At 45.0% G+C, this 20,563-nt stretch overlaps 1 long non-coding RNA gene and 1 pseudogene across 1 annotated transcript in view; one reads left to right on the top strand and one right to left on the bottom strand.

Moving 5' to 3' along the window:
- The window catches only part of LOC134480969 (uncharacterized), a 39,435-nt gene extending 21,394 nt beyond the window's left edge, over positions 1–18,041 (bottom strand). The window contains exon 1 of the long non-coding RNA XR_010056043.1: positions 17,499–18,041. This is a non-coding gene — a long non-coding RNA (uncharacterized LOC134480969). The remainder of the gene's footprint in view (positions 1–17,498) is intronic.
- Positions 18,042–18,594: 553 nt separating this feature from the next.
- Cebpzos-ps1 (CEBPZ opposite strand, pseudogene 1) lies at positions 18,595–18,823 on the top strand (annotated as a pseudogene).
- The last annotated feature ends 1,740 nt before the right edge of the window (positions 18,824–20,563 follow it).

Below are 20,563 nucleotides of genomic sequence, written 5' to 3'. Positions count from 1 at the left end.
AAAAATAAAACTTTCTTAAAGATTAATTTATTTTACTTATATGACTACACTGTAGCTGTCTTCAGACACACCAGAAGAGGGCATCAGATCTCATCACAGATGGTTGTGAGCCACCATGTGGTTGCTGGGAATTGAACTCAGGACCTCTGGAAGAGCAGTTGGTGCTCTTAACCGCTGAGCCATCTCTCCAGCCCCCTACTCTTCAAATTCTTAAAAAGTAGATGCAGATTCCAAAAGCAAGGTTCTGGATCCAAGTCTACTCTCCATTTGGTTTTTATAACCTATGAGGTTTTGCCTACAACCTGTGTCTTAGAAAATGGCAGCAAATCCTCTGTTTTGTTTAAGAAAGCAATATTGAGTAAGAGAAATCAGGTGCTTTGACATTCAAAACTTACTCTTTTTCACCGTGAATTACCCAAATCTAGGAATTTTATTCTTGTCAATTTCTGGTTTAAAGAAGATTGAAATACTACTAACCCTTTATAAAATCTTTATGAAAATTCATCAAAACCTTTTGAGAAACGTTATCATATCTGTATGTGTGATGTCTTAGAAAATGAATACAGTGGTGTTTAAAGTGGGCCCAGAGGAATGAATGGCATTGGTAGACGCCAGTCAATGGAGAGAGCAGAGATAGCAAAGAGTACGCCAGAGAGGTGGGGATTCACAGTCTGGGGCGAGGCTGGCAGTGGGGCCCCTAAAGACTGGATGCTGAGCTGTGTGATCGGATCTGAGCTCTAAGGGTGCCCCAAAAGGCATATCTGGTACACCTGAAGGGAGAAGAAAAGCCATCAAAGGACCTCTTACAACCCATCCACAGACACCGGGTCCCCAGATAATGTCACTGCAAGAGCAAGAAAAAGCAACAAGCAACACGGAGAGGAAAGGATGAGAAAAGAGGACGGTTGACTGGAAAGATGGAGAACTACTTCATAAACTGTCAAAAAGGTCAGTTGTTCAACCATAACCGTATCTCGTGTCAGGCTTTTCTGTGTATACTCCTTCTCCTCTCTGTTCTCTGTTACGTTTGGAAGTATAGGGGTGTGTGTGTGTGTGTGTGTGTGTGTGTGTGTGTGTGTGTGTGTGTGTGTGTGTGTGAGAGAGAGAGACAGACAGACAGACAGACAGACAGACAGAGAGACAGAGAGACAGAGAGACAGAGACAGACAGAGACAGACAGATGGATGGACAGGAAGACAAACTGACAGACAAACAGAAAGACAGACAGACTGACTGATTCACTGTGTAGTCTTTGATGGCCTGGAACTCACATGTAGAGTAGGTAGCAGGCCTTAAACGCATAAAAATCTGCTTGGCTCTGCTTCCAGAGTACTGGGACTAAAGGTGTGTGCACCACCAAGAAGAATTTGAGAAAGCCTGACAGGGCATCGGTCCAGTCTTAAGCATACCCCGATGCTTAGTTCAAACTAGAAGGGCTAAGGGAGTTGGGAGAAAGAAAATCTAGTTCTCAGAGAGCGAGTTCACCATCCACCACTCGCTCCATTCAGTTGACCCCTTTTAAAACATATCCCATGGTGCTGATGCTATACAGTCTATCTTGGGAAGGACTATGACAGTCAAAGAGAGCTGTGCATGTAGAGTACAGAGAAAAAGTGTGGATGCTCATGAAGAAGAGGAAAGGCACCGCCAAAAGAGGAGAGGACCAGAGGGGAGAAGCCACATGGTATCCCTACTCTTCTGTAAGCCGTCGTGGACCTCAGACTAATTTCTGCCCTCTTCCAACCCTGTCAACCTGAGTCGGCTGCTTTAGCTCGGGGGCATCTGTTTTCTCACATGCTGTACGTTACCTATGGAAAACGACAGCTCCTGCACCGAGATGCTGTGATTAGGACTAAAATGATGGTAACGTAAAGCAGGGGCGGAGGGGAAATGTGAACATCTAAGGGGTGTGGAGGGTGGCTGCAGCGTGGGGTGGCTGCAGCATGGGAAGGGCCTTTAACTTAGAGAGGTGTAGGTGTTCTGGGAAAGGCAAAGTTTCCTAAGAGGTGGTTTATTTGTTCATTTTTCTACTGCTAAATATATCATTTAAAATAAATAAGGAATATATATGCATACACACATATGTCTACTACGAATATATAATGAACACATAAGTATTCTCTTACATGAAGGAGTCAAATAATAAGAAACCAGCGTTTGGGGTGTAGCTTAAGGACAAAGCATTTGCTTAGCGTGTGTGGGGCCACCAACCCGTCCCCGGTACAACCAAAAGAGAGGACTTGGGTACTGTGGTGTTTGCAGTCTGACTAGCTAGCTAAGGAACTGACAGTCACTCATGCAGTACATCACCTACATAGCTGAATTCCCCGAAATCCCACCCTGGTTCCCCTCCATCCCTCTCCCTCGAAAGGAACTACCCTATCTGATCTGGTCTGTCTCTATTGTGGTTGGTTGGTGTATCTACCTGCTTCCCTGAATGTATCCATGGTTCGACTATTTCTAAACAGCATATAAAGAGTGTTATGAACTTGTTTGTCTGAGACGTTGTTGTTGCTCAAGTTCAGGCCCTAGAGAAACTACTGAAGGGAGGTGTCAGTGCTATCCACCCATTGGCCTTAATTCTGCTTTGTGAGCTCAGTTTCATGTATTCTTTGGCCCCTGGGCCTGTAGATGGGTTCTTTATTTATGTATTGACTCTAGCACACATGATGCTAAGGCCAAGGTGTTAGCATTCTAAGCTCCACCCCCACAGCTACCTGGCAACAGCCAGGTGTGCCTGACTCAATAAAAGGGGCTGCTTGCCCCCTCTCTTGCACTTGCTCCTGCTTCCTCTTGCTCTCTCTTGCCTCTTTGTTCCTTCTCTCTCCATTCCCCTCCCCTCTTCTCTCCAAGTGCTCATGGCCGGCCTCTACTCCTCTATTCCTCCCCTCTTCTACTTCTCTACTTCTCTACCTCTCTCTCTGCCTCTCTGCTGGCTCTCTCTCTCTCTCTCTCTCTCTCTCTCTCTCTCTCTCTCTCTTTCTGCCTTTCTCTGCCTCTACTACCCTCTTAACTCCCCTCCCCATGCCCTGAATAAACTCCATTCTATACTATCCTCAGGAGAAAGGGATGTCTACCCACCAAGGTACCCCCTTTCCTCAGACCTCCATAGAACATATCCCCACTCTCTTTATCCTTTTATAAACACAACATTGGTGCCGAAACCCGGGACATATCCTCTCTTTATCTTTTATAAACACATCACAAGGGTTGAGCTCAGTAGTAGAGCACGTGTTCAGCTGGTGTAGGGCTGTGAAGAGAAGGGCCTTGCTAGGTAAGGTGAGCGGGCGAGCAGAGGACACCATTAGGTGCCTTCCTGGAAAGGGTCTGGGATCTAGTGAGACGCACACTCCTTTTGAGGTAGAATGCGCACAGTTTTGCTCATGGATACGAATTACTCCTTGTGCTGCACCCAACAGCACGCTCAGTTTTCAGAAGAGGAGAAAGTGAAAGACTTAGGAAAGCCAATGCCTGTCCCTGGTCTATTGAGAGGATCTGGCTGCAGAAAAGGTATCATGCACCTTCAAACCTAGCTTAAGATGTCTGTTACTCAGGCATCCTGATCCACGCCACCGGATACTCTACAGCACAGCAGATAATGGACAGGAACCTATAAAGCTAGACATATGTTGAGTTCTGTTTACAAGTAAGAACAGGTGACATGACTAGACCATATGGTACTTCCTGGTGACAACTTGAGTCTTATTAAACTGAAAACAGTTGGGGCTATAGGACTTTCCCCAAACCATGGGCTTCCTTCACTTTCCTACACAGCAAAACAAGGCAGAGGGCAGCTGAGGAGGAAGATAGGAAGAGCAGGAAGCATAGGCAGGTTTCCTGGGGGGAGCAGCTTCCTGTGAGGACATCCACTGCACAGGTGGCATGGCCTCAACCTCATCAGCCATGTTATTTTGTTTGACCAAGGACTGAGGAGACAGGGACGAGAGCCTCTTTCTCGGCTCCCTCGTGGCTAGTCCAACTGCTTTGGTAGAAATATGGACCTCAGTAGCAGGCGATACCATGAATCATTACCATGTCCCCACTAATTAAGAAAGGAGAAAGACTCGTAAGTCACCGGGGACCAAATGCAGATGTGTTGATGCTGCGGCGCGGCCCCTGTCAGCCAGCAGATGCTGATGGTGAGGTACGGCCTGTCTCTGAGGATTTTGATGGTGCAGGGCAACCCCTGCCTCCGAGGATGCTGGCGTGGCTTTTCTTAGGGTCTCAGCAGAGTCTTTAATTTGGGACAACTGCAGAGCACAGGGAAGACTAAGAGAGGTGATCGCAGAACCTTCTGTCTCAGGAGTTGAGACCTGGGGAAATAACTCAGTTGGTAAAGTCATCGCCTTAAAAGCACGAGGACCTGAGTTCCATTCCCAGAACTTACGTTCTCAAAGAGCTGAGTATGGCAGCACATTTGTAATCCTGTCACTGGGGGAGGGAGGGGTCTCTGGCCAGCCTACGTGGTGAGTTCCAGGCCACTGAGAGACCTTGTCTCAAAAAAAAAAAAAATACCATCTATATATATGTCTGTGTGTGTGTTAGTGTGTGTGTGTGTTAGTGTGTGTGTGTTAGTGTGTGTGTGTTAGTGTGTCTGCGTGTGTTAGTATGTGTGTGTTAGTCTTTGTGTTAGTCTGTGTGTTTGTGTGTCTGCGTGTGTTAGTATGTGTGTGTTAGTCTTTGTGTTAGTCTGTGTGTTAGTGTGTCTGTATGTGTTAGTATGTGTGTGTTAGTCTGTGTGTTAGTGTGTGTGTGTTTGTGTGTGTATCTGTGTGTGTTAGTGTGTGTGTTAGTGTGTGTATCTGTGTGTGTTAGTGTGTGTGTATCTGTGTGTGTTAGTGTGTGTGTTAGTGTGTGTATCTGTGTGTGTTAGTGTGTGTGTGTATCTGTGTGTGTTAGTGTGTGTGTATCTGTGTGTGTTAGTGTGTGTGTTAGTGTGTGTATCTGTGTGTGTTAGTGTGTGTGTGTATCTGTGTGTGTTAGTGTGTGTGTATCTGTGTGTGTTAGTGTGTGTGTTAGTGTGTGTATCTGTGTGTGTTAGTGTGTGTGTGTGTATCTGTGTGTGTTTGTGTGTGTTAGTATGTGTACATTAGTGTATGTTAGTATGTGTGTGTTAGTGTGTATCTGTGTGTGTGTGTGTATCTGCATGCTTCCCTATATGTACTCCTGGTTCGACTTCTAAACAACATAGAACTTGTTTTTCTGAGTCTTTGTTGCTGTTGAAGTTTAGGTATATATATATATATATACTTGAACATATATATAATATATATATATACATATATACATATATATGGTGGATGGCATCTCTGGACTCCACACAGGCACATATGAACACACACACACACAAACACACACACACACACACACACACACACACACACACACACACTACAACCACCACCACCACAATACCCAAAACTTAATCTCTTGTAACTCTAGAGTCTAGAGTCTGGAAGTCCTAGTTCAGGGTGGTGGTGCATTCAGTTCTAATGACAGCCTTCTTCCACTCTGTGAACAGCTGACTTCTAAGAATATCTACACATGGTGGAAGGAGGGACCAGAGTGCTCCCTGGGGCCCTTTTATAGGGACGTGTGTCACATTCACAAGGGCTTCTCTTTCACACCCTCCTTACCCCTCAATGCCATCCCGAGGAAGGGGGTCAGTTTCAGCCTTTGAACTTTGAAGGAGGGATACACACCCATTTCACAGCGCCCTGTCATCGGTGTGCATGAGGAGAGTCGGAGTAATGGGAGTATAATAGCTGTGCTCACCCTCCGCAGAGCCTGAGAGCATTGCTACATGAATACATATATGGAGTGCATTGCCTCAGTGCATAGAATTCCATATAACAATTGCAACTGCAGAGACACAGATAAGGACACCCGTGACCTCTGAGGTCACGGTGTATATATATTTACACTTCAGGTCTTCAGGAAGCAAGAAACCTCCAGAGAAAAAAGTCTTAGAGGCTGAAGCCTCCTCCCTTCTAGGGAACACGGGAGATGATCAAGCTAATGTTTACCAACAGAAAAGAAAAATAGCCAACAGAGATTATCAGACATGTGTGGCTGTGACTATCTCGTCACCTCAGCTCAAAGGGAAATTCCCTCGGATTAACTTGACCTGGTGCCGGGTGACTTTTCCCTCTGCCCACTCCTACTGTACACACACACACACACACACACACACACACACACACACGTGCTTGCGGAAACTCTTTCACATAGTTGTCCAGTGTGGTAAGATATCACCAGCCAGTCCTTCCTTCCCGCCTGGGGAGATTCTGTTCTCTCTGCACTCTCCTCTCTCATGCCTCTTAGAGACTGGAAGCCCAAGTTTGGGGTGCCCTACATTATTCAGGCCTCAGATGAGAGGAAGGAAAACACGGAAGACCAGCTGTGTGTGTGTCTCTGCTCTGATGGATAAGCCTGACCTCAGTCGTTCACTGAATGCATCCTCCTTGCATCCCTTGGGGATGAGCACTGCCGTTACATTGGTCCTGTTGTAGTCTGGACCTTCAATGTCACAAAGGTCCCAAAGGTGACCCTTCTGAGTGATGTTTGAATATGCAGGGTGAGGGGCCTTAAGACCTTAGGTCTTTGGGAACATGCCCTCAAAGGGGATTGTGGAATTACAGCCCCTTCCTCTCCCTCTTTGGTTTTTTGTTTTTTGGGGTGTTTGTTTGTTTGTTTGGGGTTTTTTTTTTTTTTTTTTGGTGTTCCAGTTCAAGCTTGCATTTCTTTTTAAATTGATTTTTACACTCCAGATTTTATTCCCCTCCCAGTCCACCCTCCCAAGCTTGCATTACTATAAGATGCCTTGCCACAGGCCCAAGGCCAGCCATCTACTGGAAACTCCTCTAGAACCAGTAGCCAAAGTAAAGTTCACTCTTAGTAAGCTAATTATCTTGTGTGTTTTATCATAGTGGTAGAAATCCGGCTGTTAGCGGGAGATATGTTCCGATGTTCAAGCATATGCCTCTGCAAATGCTTGAAAGGGTAGTCAGTGCCACTTTGGATACTGTATTTCGTTTCCCATGTCCCCAAACCTCAACAAAATTTAACATCTAGATAGAGTGGGGGCTGGTGGGGGGGAGACACTTGGAATAAAATAGAACTCATAAGAAAATAGAACAACAATGATAATGGCATAGTATAATAAATAATAAAATTGCCAGGGCCACTATTCTTACACGTTGGAGACATTACTAAGTGAAACAGGAGTTACTTGGGGTGCCTGGATGGTTGTTATGGTAACTGAGATAGCTGCTTATTGACCAGTTGGTAATGTATACAGCATGGATACACTGGACCAAGTGGTGGTTCTCGCCCTCAGCCAGACACAGTGGAACAGACTGAACACACCGCTAAGCATATCCTCCGTCAGTGGGCAACACCCCCAGCCTTTTAGAGTCATTTGTAAGTCGTCCGCGAAGGGAATCCCCAAGAAAGAGTTCTACTGGATCACTCTGCACACACAAAGGTCTGAGACAGAAGGAAGTGAAGTGGTTCATTCAAGATCCTATGGCTGCTGAGTGCTAGAATAGGGCTCCACCTCAGAGGTCGTGGAAATCAGTCAAGGCCTCTTTCAACCTGCCCACATTAAGCAAAGACTCACATAAAGCCACACAGTAAGGAGCTGGAGAGCTGGCTCAGTGGTTAAAAGCACTGACTGCTCTTCCAGAGGTCCTGAGTTCAAATCCCAGCAACCACATGGTGGCTCACAATCATCTGTAATGGGATCTGATGCCCTCTTCTGTGTGTCTGAAGACAGCGACAGTGTACTCACATACATGAATAAATAAATTTTTTTTATTCTATAAAAAGCTAGGGGGCTGGGGATTTAGCTCAGTGATAGAGCGCTTACCTAGGAAGCGCAAGGCCCTGGGTTCGGTCCCCAGCTTCGAAAAAAAAGAACCAAAAAAAAAAAAAAAAAAAAAAGCTAGACAATAGCAAGTTTATGAAACATTCCTACCTGATTCAGCTTATGAAACTATTTGAGGAACAGAAACTTGGTCAAAGTTGGTGCACTGAAGCTAAAGAGAAAGTTGAACGCTTGAAATAGGAAGGCCTATGGTGTGACCAAGAGCATGGAAACTTCAGCAGTTGCTTCTCAAAAATCTTCTACTCAGCCTTGGCAACTCTCAGTTCAAACACAGGCTTCTCCGTGAGACAATGGATATTGGAAGAGAGTAGTCATTTGCAAAACCACAGTCATTCTTCTGTGGCAGCTTCACAAAAGTCTGCTTCATCCATATCTCCACTCAATCCTTGAGGAGAGTGAGGAAGGGAGAAAAAAACAAAAAACAAAAAAAAAAAAAAAAAAAAAAAAACGGCTTCCCAAAAGCATTCAGCTAAGGGCTGAGTTATGGCTCAACTAGTGGAGGCTTGCCTCACATGCACATGGTCCAGGGTTCAAGGTTCAGTATTGGATTAAAACCAGATATAGTGCTGCCAGCCTGTATCACAGAACTAAGACAGGTAGGGACGGAGGGATCAGAAACTCAGAATCACTCGTGACGATGCAGTAAGTTTGAGGCCTTCCTGGAATAACACCATAGCTTCTTTTATTATTCTCACCTTCCATATTTTCTAGTCTGCCATTGCACATCACAGAGCTTAGAGATACAATCCAGTTGACAGGCTTGGTTTCCTATTAGGAAAGCTCTTGGCTGGGTACTACGATCTGTGTATGGTTTGTCCTCTAAGGGTAAATGTGTTAGATCAGCAGTATGGTAATTTGAGAGAATGGTGGGGTGTCTCAGTCAGGGTTTCTATTCCTGCACAAACATCATAATCAAGAAGCAAGGTGGGGGGCTGGAGAGATGGCTCAGTGGTTAAGAGCACCCAACTACTCTTCCAGAGGTCCTGAGTTCAATTCCCAGCACCTACATGGTGGCTCACAACCATCTGTAATGAGATCCGATGCCCTCTTCTGGTGTGTCTGAAGACAGCTAGAGTGTACTTATATATAATAAATGAATAAATCTTAAAAAAAAAAAAAAAGAAGAAGCAAGTTGGGGAGGAAAGGGTTTATTCAGCTTACACTTCCACATAGCTGTTCATCACCAAAGGAAGTCAGGACTGGAACTCAAGCAGGTCAGGAAGCAGGAGCTGATGCAGAGGCCATGGAGGGATGCTGCTTGCTGGCTTGCTCAGCTTGCTTTCTTATAGAACCCAGAACCACCAGCCCAGGGCTGGCATCATCCACAATGGGCCCTCTCCACTTGATCACTAATTGAGAAAATGCCTCGCAACTGGATCTCATGGAAGCATTTCCTCAAGGGAGGCTCCTTTCTCTGTGATAACTCCAGCTTGTGTCAAGTTGACACACAAAACCAGGCATTACATGGGGGTCTTTAAAAGGTGGAGCCAAACAGAAGATAACCAGGCCACAGAAAAGAATCTTTAAGAGAGAAACTTCGGGGTTGGGGATTTAGCTCAGTGGTAGAGCGCTTGCCTAGCAACCGCAAGGCCCTGGGTTCGGTCCCCAGCTCCAAAAAAAAGAAAAAAGAAAAAAAAAAAAGAGAGAGAGAGAGAGAAACTTCTCGGGTGTTTTTAAACATTCTACTAAATGTATCTGGTGTTTGAAAGGAAGTAAAAACAAAGAATAGAGCTACTTGGGTCTGAGTCACCCTCAGAGAGAATGGTACTGATGTGGATGTGTAGTTCTACCTGTCCATCCACCCACGCGTATATGTAACACTTATGATTAAAATCACATACATAAAGAGACAAAGACACAGCATTCCGTGTACAACGGTGTGTTATAGTACAATGTGACCCTCCGAGGAATATAAGTGTGTTTCCCTATTAAAAATCTAAATAGAGGGGCTGGAGAGATGGCTCAGCGGTTAAGAGCACCCGACTACTCTTCCAGAGGTCCTGAGTTCAATTCCCAGCAACCACATGGTGGCTCACAACCATCTGTAAAGAGACCCGATCCCCTCTTCTGGTGTGTCTGAAGTCAGCTACAGTGTACTTATATATAATAAATGAATAAAATCTTAAAAAAAAAAATCTAAATAGAGCCTGAGGAGATGGCTCGGGGAGGAGAAATACTCCGGCACCCGAGTCTGAGGTCATGAGTTCAGGAGGATGCTGGGTCTTGTTGGCTGCCAATCTAGCTGAGCGCTCAAGGCCCAGTGCGAGATTTTTTTCTCAAGGGAGTAAGGCAGAGAGTAATGACAGAGGTATTAACTGAAAGACAAAAGTATCTTAGAAAATACGTAGAACGTTTCTAGTACAGAAATTATAAAAAGTGGTCATTATGAATTAGTAACATAAAAGCAAGCAAACAATGCTGTAATTTTGTGTCACAAACTAGTCAGTATGGCTCCGTCTCACAGTGGAATGGGCGGTGCATGTTCTCTTACAACTGCGCTGCTGGAGTGGTTCTAGTTTGCGGTCTAGGACTATTGCTATGAAAACCACAGGAGCACTGTGACCAAAAGCAACTCGGGGAGAAAGGGTTTATTTCAGCTTATGACTCTAAGGTCACACCTCATCCATGAGGGGAGACAGGACAGGAATGAGGAGGTAAAGAACTGAGCCAGAGGCCATGGAGGACTGCTGCTTACTGGCTTGCTCCCCATGGCTTGCTCAGCCTGCATTCTTAAACAACTCAGGGCCACCTTCCCAGGAGTTGTACCCCCAACAGTGGGCTGAGGCCTCCACCATCAATCATTACTTCATAAAATGGATCCCAAACTTTCCTACACGCTAATCTGATAGAGACGTTTTCTCAAGGGAGGTTTCTGTTAAGTTTCTAACTCTGGGTAAGTGGCTGAGGTGCCTATTTTACATATCAAAGCAGACCTGGGCTCCAGGTTCTCCCAGCATCCCTCAGTCCCTACCTGTTACAGCTGATATATGCTCTCCTCTACCCTGAACCCTCTAGCCCATGTGTTAGGCTGCCTTTCCCCCCCGGAGGCTCTTCCCATTATAAGTCAGCCATTTTGGTTGCCTGCCCTGTTTTTGTATCGTGGGCCTCTTGGCTGCTGCAGCTGATTGTCCTCTCTCCCTTCTTCTTCCTCCTCCCCACATGGTTCAGGGTCATGACCACTCTGGACTCTCCCAGATGTGTCTGCCTCTGGCTAAGCTCTCCCACATCTCTATAATAAACTTTCACCCACAGTGCCTAGGAACAGTCATGTCCTTTCCTTTTTATCACTCTCTTTTTGTTTCATTCAGTTCCCTCTTCTAAAATGACTCTAGCTTGTGTCAAGTTGACAAAAAACAAAACAACAAAAACCTGACTCGAGTCAAACAAATGGGGTAATAATCATGCAAATTGGTAAAATCAATAAAAATAATTAGCGAAATTTAGCAAAAGTGACCATGTACATCCCATTATGATGGTTTGTTTCAGGATCAGTAATACGAGTCATTCTCAGGGGGAAAGAAAAAGGTCCTGTTTCCTTAGCAGTAGATTTGGGCATTTCCTTTACAGCTTAATGAGAAAGAGTTCAAACACTCTTTCACTAAGGCATGATACAGCGGAGGCCAGACAGCTGTGCTTCAGGTAACAGCTCATTAATGAAATGATTGCTAGAGAACAGTTTTCTAGGAAATAGATTCAGGAGAAAAGAAGCCTTGGGACACATACTTCAAGTGGGGGAGGGGAACCTCTGAATGATTCTGATAAATGCATGTGGGAAATGTCAGGTATTAAATCCTCCTCTGGCTGGGATGGAGATACTGTCACTTTGCAAAAGAAGTCAATGAAAATGTCACAGGTAATAAGAACAGAATCTGTCGATCTGAAGAGTAGCACACACGTTAAAGATTTATGAACAGATGTCACGGCATTATAAAATGATAGGTGTTCCACCTAGGGGAGACAGACTCTTAGAATGGCAAGAATTATGGGAGAATCCTTGGATAATTTTAAGATGCTGTAAAGACAAATGGGCTAAAATCATCTGTCTGGACGCAGGCCCTTAGGAAAGCAATTCACTACAAGGAGATATGATGTAATAAAGGCAGCCAGAGGCTAATAGATCATCCTTGGCTATCACACCCACCCCATATCACAGAAGATGCAGCCACACAGAATGTATACTCATTCTGTTTATGAGCCTGCTCTTTTCTTGGGCCTTGAACTATTTCCCCAGGGGAAAAACATGAGAGATTGTAGCTGATCCATCCAACACTTCCCCTTGACTTTTTTATCAGCACATATTTAGAAAACAAAATGTCCAGGATTGGGGTTGGGGATTTGGCTCAGTGGTAGAGCGCTTACCTAGGAAGCGCAAGGTCCTGGGTTCGGTCCCCAGCCCCGGAAAAAAAAGAAAAAAAAAAAAAATGTCCAGGATTGAAAGGTCATCTTCAGGAATGAAACTGTATAAAAGCAGCCCAGTGGAAGCCTGGGTCGAACTCAGAAATATCTTAAAGACTGAGGAGAGCCGAGCACAAGACCTGGATACTTTGTTACCCAGAGGGGAGTGAGCCACTCTTCTTGTGCAAAGGAGAGGAGCATAAGCCATCTTTGAGGAGGGAAAGAAACCTCACCAAAAACAGATGGATCCACAGGGCTGGGCAATTGCAACCTATAACTTGTAATAATATTAATAATAATAACCAATAATAACTGAGCCTTATCAGTGATGTCATTAAGCTGGGTGAGCAGTTCTGTTGGAATCATTTCAGCTTCAGTTATCCGGTAGAAATGTGCATCTTGTTTGAATTGTAAGAGTTTGCTAGTTGGAGAAAGTGGCAAAGTATTTTCTCCTCTAGGCTCCATGGCCTCACCAGCCATGGGTAGCTGTCTAGGTTTACAGCACCAGGTATGAATTCCTCCCTATTACGTAGTCCCCGTTGCTGAAGATACCATGCACTTGAGACACAGGACTTGGAAAAACCATGCTGGATCTGACCTGGAACCCTGAGGTTGCCCAGACGAGACTTGAATAATAACAATACCAGTTGACATCCCAGCGTGGATGAGGGAATCTTTCAAGGCACCGCCTCTAGATGAAATCTACATCATTACTGATGAGAGAGAAAAAATCAGTGTTCTCCAGAAATGAGCCCCCTAATTGATTCAAGCGGTCAGCCCTTGAAACCTATGCAGACAAAAACACTTGTTTGCCTTCTTATAGCGCCCGAGACCAGCAATCATCCGAAAGGTGGCACTACCCACAATGAGCTGGCCCTTCTCTATCCGTAAATGGACCACGGGCTTGCTCAGCTGGGAACATTTTTCTCCACTGAGAAATATGTCAAGAGGGCATAAAAACTAGATAGCACACATAGGCAACAACAATGATTAGAGAAAATGAGGCTGTGGATGTGAGAGGGGGATGGGAGAGGCTGAAGGGGCAAGAGTGAAGGACAAATGGTGTAGATTCAGTACAAACATGAACTCTAAAAATAAAATAAAAAAATAAAACAAAAGGTACGCCGTTTCCTTCATGCTGTAGGCCTTACATTCCAGGCAAGTAGCTTAGAAATGTATCTTAGAATTCTGCTGTTTGTTCAGAAGGCTAAATAACATATTTCCTTTCCTTTTCTTTATTTTTTTTTTAGATTTATCTACTTATTTTATGTATGTGAGTACACTGTTACTCTCTTCAAACATACAAAAAGAGGGCATCAGACCCCACTACAGATGGTTGTGATCTACCATATGGTTGCCAGGAATTGAACTCAGGACCTCTGGAAGAGCTAGTGCTCTTAACCTGCTGAGCCATCTCTCCAGCCCGTAATAACGTATTTCAAGCCTTGTGAGCAAGGCATGCATTGTTTACTCTATCAGCAATTGTATCATTGACGTGTATATACATGAGGGAATCTGTGTTCTAATGAAACTTTATGTATAAAACAGTCAGTGGGCTGCATTTAACCATAGTTTCATTGCCCCTCATGAAATGAAACATCATACCCTGACATAACACATGCTTTCATGCATAATAGGCACAGACAAGCAAGATCAAGGTGACACAAATATTAGAAGGGAAATGCTTGAGAGAGATTACCTGCAGTGGTGGTGATAATAGCAGGAGCGAGACACAGTTGTTTCCTGTTTAAAAGCATATGGCTTATTAAAGGCCGTATTCTAAGACAAACACTTAAAATACTATCTCACTTATTTCTCAAAAAATAAAAAAGTCTCCTGGAAAGAAAGGTGATAGGAAGAAGGAGGGTGTGATGGTTTGCATATGCTTGGCCCAGGGAGTGGCACTATTAGAAGGTGTGGCCTTGTTGGAGGAAGTGTGTCACTGTGGGGTGGTCTTGGAGACCTTCCTCCTAGCTGCCTGGGGATGCTCAATCTGTTCCTGGCTTCCTTTGGGTGAAGATGTAAAACTCTCAGCTCCTCCTGTACCATGTCTGTCTGGATGCAGCCATGTTCCTGCCTAGATGATAATGGACTGAACCTCTGAACCTGTAAACCAGCACCAATTAAATGTCCTTTATAAAACTTACATTGGTCATGGTGTCTGTTCACAGCAATAAAACCGTAACAACGAGACAGTGACCTGAGAATGGTTGCATCCATTAGCACTCCCATGGATTGGGTTTCAGGAGCCGTGCCTGCTCCCTGTTGTGGGATATTTGATCACACTATGAAACTCGAGATTGTGTTCCAGTGTGGCTCGGCCTTTAGTACACACTTTTAATCCCAATGAAGATGCAGTTAGTTTAGAGAAGGAAGCAGCCATGTTTGGAAGTGATACCTCACTGAGTGGCCAACAAAGTGATGAATCAGAGAGAGATTTGACAGAAAAATAGGATATGCCCAACTCTCATGAGGAGAAGGAGAAAGAGAAAGGGAGCAGTGCAGAGAGAAGAGAAGAATTTTACTGGGACAGCTATAGGGAGACAGGTTGCAGAGAGAGAACAAGCTAGACACAGGTGAAGACAGAATGGGCCAGAGAATGAGAAGGAGCCAGGAGATTAGAACAGATTGCCAGAGTTAGTTTGAGGCCAAGCAGAGCAATTTAGAAGAGGCTGAGAGAGAAGCAAGATTGAGTCAGTCGGCCTGAAGAGAGTTTAGCCAGAAGAGCTGAGTCGAACCAGCCTGCCAGAGGTCGGAAAGAAGTAGGAAGGGATGAGCTTATTCTGCAGTCAGTCTCAGAGACTGAAAACATTCTAGGCCTAGATTAGGTTGAGCGGAGGCTACGAGCTTCCAGGACTAGGCCTAGGTTAGGTTAGCAACAATTAGCTCTGGCAGGTAAAGGGTGCATTCCATTTCCCGTTCATACAAATTTGGAGTTTCTACCAAGGAGGTGGGGACTCAACAAAGCCACGTGGGCCAAAGGAAGAAGGAACAGTTCATATCATCTTTGGGTACCTACCTTTGTCCAGAAAGGGTACTGAGGATGAAGGATTGCCAAACAAGCCTTGTACTACGATAACCTATGTCCCTGTTACCACATGCAAAACCCTACAGACAGCTGATGTGGCTGAGAACTAGCTACTCAGTGTCAAATAAGTTCTAACAGCAATTCCCATCGTGTGGAAAGGAAGATGAAGGCCCGGGGAGGCCAAGAAGGCCACCTTAAGTCTTAGTTCCCTAAGTCAGGTCAGTGGGCATGCTGTGGACCCTTCCTGTTGAGTGGACTTACTTGCCCATTTCAGACTGTGCGTGTGGAGATGTCTTCACGGTTGTTTACATCTATCGAATAGAAGGAGAATACCAACCACGGGAAGGGGGCCTCTAAGAGGACCGTCAGCTCATTTGCTGTTTGGGGGGGAGTTTGTTTGTTTTTTATTAAGAAAATCAGCACACAGGAAACGAACGAAGCATTTCTAGTAGAATTGAAATCTGCTCATGGTGAGCGGAGCCGTTTCAGCCCTCTGGGATTGAGACTGCTACCGTTCAGAGCCAATGTGCTCCTTCCAGTGTATGGTCCCCATGGTAAAGGCTTGGTCCCAAGAGAGATACTCCTATGAAGTGGTGGGCCTTATAGACAAGTGAGCCCTGGAAAGAGGCAAGGGTTGCTGACCTTTTTCTTTCTCTTTAGCTTCCTGGCCTTGAGTTGAGTGGCTTTCCTCTGCAACACACTCCCAACACAGCGGGCTGCCACAGGTCTAAAGCAGTATGGTTGACAGGCTGAAACCTCCATACCTGGGAGCCAAAATAAACCTATCTCTATAAATCGATCTTTCAGGAATATTTATGACAGTACCAGAAAGCTGAGCACCACGTGGATGAATTAAAAAAACCTGCCTCTTCCTTGCCCTGGCCTTTATGATTTGTTTTTGGACAGGTATGAATAAAAATTGTTGACTTGGCGGTTGAGTGTACTGACTGCTCTTCCAGAGGTCCTGAGTTCAAATCCCAGCAACCACATGGTGGCTCACAGTCATCTGTAATGGGATCTGTTGCCCTCTTCTGGTGTGTCTGAAGACAGCTACAGTGTACTCATATACATAAAATAAATACATCTTTTTAAAAAAATAATAAAAATTGTTGCACTAGAAGCTTCATATTGAGAAAAACAGATTCCTGCTGCCTAAAGCTGTATCACAAAGCAATCCCCCCAGGTGCTACCATGCCTAATAATAATAATAATAATAATAATAATAATAATAATAATAATAACAATAACAATAATACAGGAAAGGTTGCTTGTCTTCCACTTGTACAGCATTTTCTGAATATTTGACAGTGCCTCGTTTATTTAAATGATGTGAAATAAGGTATTAATATGCCGCATTCCAAAAGTTAACGTTCCTCTCTTACACTTTCATTCTTTCATCAATCAATACTAATTTATTTTATATCGGTATTTATAATTGTCATGTTGTCATCTAATCCATATTCACGCAGCTTTCTTTGTACAAGACAGTAGAGGTTACTATGAAGGTACTCCAGTTTTGGAGAATATCATTACGAGTTGGAGCCCCAAATTTGCCCCCCACCCCCACACGGCCCAGCGAATTTCATTCCTCCCTCTCTCCAACCCCGCCCACCCAGAAAGCCTCCTAATAGAAAAGGTGCCAAAAAGCCAGATCCCGCATTCCAAACATTCCCGACACCTGTCCCAACCCCCCTCACCAGAAGTCAGCCGCCACCCGGAGCCACCCATCCCACCCCACCCCACAAGCCCAGCATGAAGCAAACAACTCATTTGCCTTTACCTACAGTCTACAAAAAACTTGCACGCCACAGTCTGTGACTAGAATTTTCTGGTTTCATCCTCTGAGACTGAAGAACTCGACGGGAGCCTATTTCCAAATAAACCTGCCTTTTTAACTTGTAATTTGGCCGAATTGGCTTATTTCTACAGCGGAGAAAACCTATAAATATTCATAGATGATTCTACATTGGCTCAATCAAGCTATTCTCGTTAACTTTTTTTTTTCTTTTTTTTTTTTTTTCGGAGCTGGGGATTGAACCTAGGGCCTTGCGCTTGCTAGGCAAGTGCTCTACCGCTGAGCTAAATCCCCAACCCAATCAAGCTATTCTCAATGACAAAACCCGGAAAGATAAACAACTCAAGCTGGTGTGAGCAATGACAATGGCACTGGCTCTCATAATTGCAGACCTGCAAGTCTGTCGGGCTTCGGAGTTGTCGTATCCAGTGGCTAGGCTTTGGTTTCTCTAGGAATCTCCGTGGTGTCTCCTCACCATCCAGCGGCAGCTTCAGTCTCACACTAGTGTCCAGATGCGGGCAAATAGGACAAACACATGGAACTTGCTATTGTTGCCTTTCTCCTCCTCTCTAGAGTAGGAACAATGTTTCCCCGGGACCCAAGGAATAGGGCCTCTTGTTGCTCTTTAGACCAAAATGTAGCAGATGCCCATCCCCGAGCCAAGCTCTGTGCTCAGAGGAACAGCGGGTACAAGGGATGTCTAGTTTTCAGATCAAGTCTCTGGCAAAGGACTGTTTGCATTCCTATTAGGCTCCGCCCAGCAGTTATTTAGCAACAGCCTGGTGGGACTGGCTTATTATAAAAGGGACTTTTTGGCCTCCCTTCTCTCCTCTCTCTCTCTCTCTCTCTCTCTCTCTCTCTCTCTCTCTCTGTGCCCCTTTTCTTTCTCTGCCCCCTTTCTCTCTCTCCCTTCCCCCTCCTAACAACTTTCCCCCTCTCCTCACGTGTCCCCGGCCGGCACCCCTCCCTCTCCCTCTCCCTCTCCCCACCTCTCTCTCTCTCTCTCTCTCTCTCTCTCTCTCTGTGCCCCTTTTCTTTCTCTGCCCCCTTTCTCTCTCTCCCTTCCCCCTCCTAACAACTTTCCCCCTCTCCTCACGTGTCCCCGGCCGGCACCCCTCCCTCTCCCTCTCCCCACCTCTCTCTCTCTCTCTCTCTCTCTCTCTCTCTCTCTCTCTCTCTCTCTCCCCCTACCCCCTTTTCTGGCCCTCTCTTTCCCTGTCCCCCTCCCATGCCCGTAAATAAACTCTATTCTAAACTACACCTGTTGTGTGGCTGGTACTTTGCGGGGGAGGGGAGCCAAGGGGACGGGGGTGGGGGGTGGGGGGGGGGTGGAGGGATGCTCAACATGGGCCTGCCGGGTTTCCCCTCCTACAGTACCAAACCGAGCTCTACATCTATATCCTTGGTTTTCTAAAACATATCAGTTATATTGTTAAAGTTCACTTGAAGAGGCCATCCGGTTGCCAAGGCCTCAGAACGGCATGGACCATGGAACCCCTGGCCAGGAAGATCTTTAAAGGAGTTTTAGCCGTTGAACTTGTGGGTGTTTTGGGAGCTTATTTTTTTGTTTAAAAAGATGAACTCAAACCAAGATTTCAGGCAAACAATGAGCAAGGCATTTCCTTTTCATTTTGGAAGTTTATTACAAATCCATTGAATAGTACGGAATGTATGGCCTTAGAAAGATCAGGAAAAATGGTTGGATAGCAAAACTTAAGGATTTGATCAATATTTATCTCTACAAGAAACCAACAGTATCTCTCAGGATTAAAACTCCACAGCTGACATGGATGGAGTTCCTAATGTGTGAAACAAAATATAAATTGTAAATCAGGTCTTATTCTTTGAGCTTGAAAATGCTGACTGAAGAATGGTTTATTGTGTTATCAATAAACTTTAATTTATGCAACTGAAAATAAAATGTCTATTAAAAAAAAAGTTCACTCGAAGAAATCTTGGGCTACCTCTTGGGATAAGACTAATTTTTGAAGCTTCATGGTTATTAGGCAATAGAAGAGATGTAGATCGGCTCAGCAGATATAGGTGCTTGCTGCCAAGCCTGATGACCTGACTTCCATACCTGGGACCAGCATGGTGGATAATTCCCCAGAATTATCCTGTCTCAGGAAAATAAAGATCATACATACATGCATAGATACATACTGTCTTTATGGAAACTATGACCAAATTAAAGCAGAGTCTTGGATTAGAAGAAATCTCACCTTCCTCTGTTGGCTATTGTTTTCCTGGCTATGGTAAGTACCCTAAAAGAGCCAACTTAAAGAGAGGAAGGGTTGATTGCCTCATGGCTTCAGAAATTTTGGTGTACAGTTGTTCAGCTGTGGACCTATGAACCCCACGAGGGGCTGCAGAGGTAACCCAGTGTGTAGAGGACTGGAATTCCGCCTTGGGTTCAAAACAGCACTGCCTAAAATGAGATCCTAGAAGCACAGAGGGCAAATCAGGTCCACCAACTGGGGACCAAGACTTTATCAACCCCTGTGCTAGAAGGGACATTTAAAATCCAAACCAAAGCAACTCCTAGCCTCACTCCCCAAGTAACAGAAGTGGGAGCCAGAGACAGGAAACCAAAATCTAAATCTCTTTCATTGTGCGTCTCTGTCTGTTCAGTGGTTTCTCTTGCTATCCCAAACTCCTGTATGTATTATCTCAAAGTTGGGGGAAGCTATGAGGCGCCTTCCCTGGAAAATCTCCGTGGGTTCACCTTGTCACGCTTTGTGATGTATGACTGGAAGAGTGTGAAGGATGCTGAGCTTAGGCAGGAGGTGTAGTTCAGTTGACAGAGTGCTTCTTCTAGCGGGCTTGGATTTTCAAGATCAAAGACCGGGATATTAGAATTGTCAGGCAATTCTAGCGGCAAGTGTTGAGTGGCAATTCAGCAGATGGCATGCGTGTTCTATGAGAACCACGGCGGTTCATTTTGGCTGCTATATAACTGCCTCTTTGGGATCAGCCCTCTGTTATTTTGAGGCTTAACCAACCACAGATCAGAAACATTTAGAAAAAATATATACCTGTGTGGAACAGGTAACAGGTATTTTCTTCTTATTCCCCAAACGGTGCAGGAGAGCAGTTACCTGCCCAGTATTGACTGCATTAGGTGGCGTGCTAAGAGCGTGGCACTCTGAGTAAAGGACTCAGGCAACCTCAGGTTCTGTCATACTTGGGGATACTGAGGGGCTGCATTTGTTCATTTGTTCAAATGTAACTGCCGTTACACCTACCTTTCGTTCATTATTTTCTCCTGTTTTCTTTTTTTGCTTGTACGCATGTTGATGTATCTGCTGGCCCGAGAGACTGCAGACCCAGATGGTACTGGGATTCCTTTTAAATCTTGCCTCATGGGGCCGGTGAGATGTCTCAACGGGGAAAGGCTTGAATTTGAACCCCAGAACCCAGGGGAGGATTGACTCCACAATGTTGCCCTCTAACCTCC

The sequence above is a fragment of the Rattus norvegicus genome, chromosome 11 (assembly GCF_036323735.1).
Source record: "Rattus norvegicus strain BN/NHsdMcwi chromosome 11, GRCr8, whole genome shotgun sequence".
In the NCBI taxonomy this organism is placed as follows: domain Eukaryota; kingdom Metazoa; phylum Chordata; class Mammalia; order Rodentia; family Muridae; genus Rattus; species Rattus norvegicus.
This window is presented reverse-complemented; position numbering and strand designations above follow the sequence as displayed.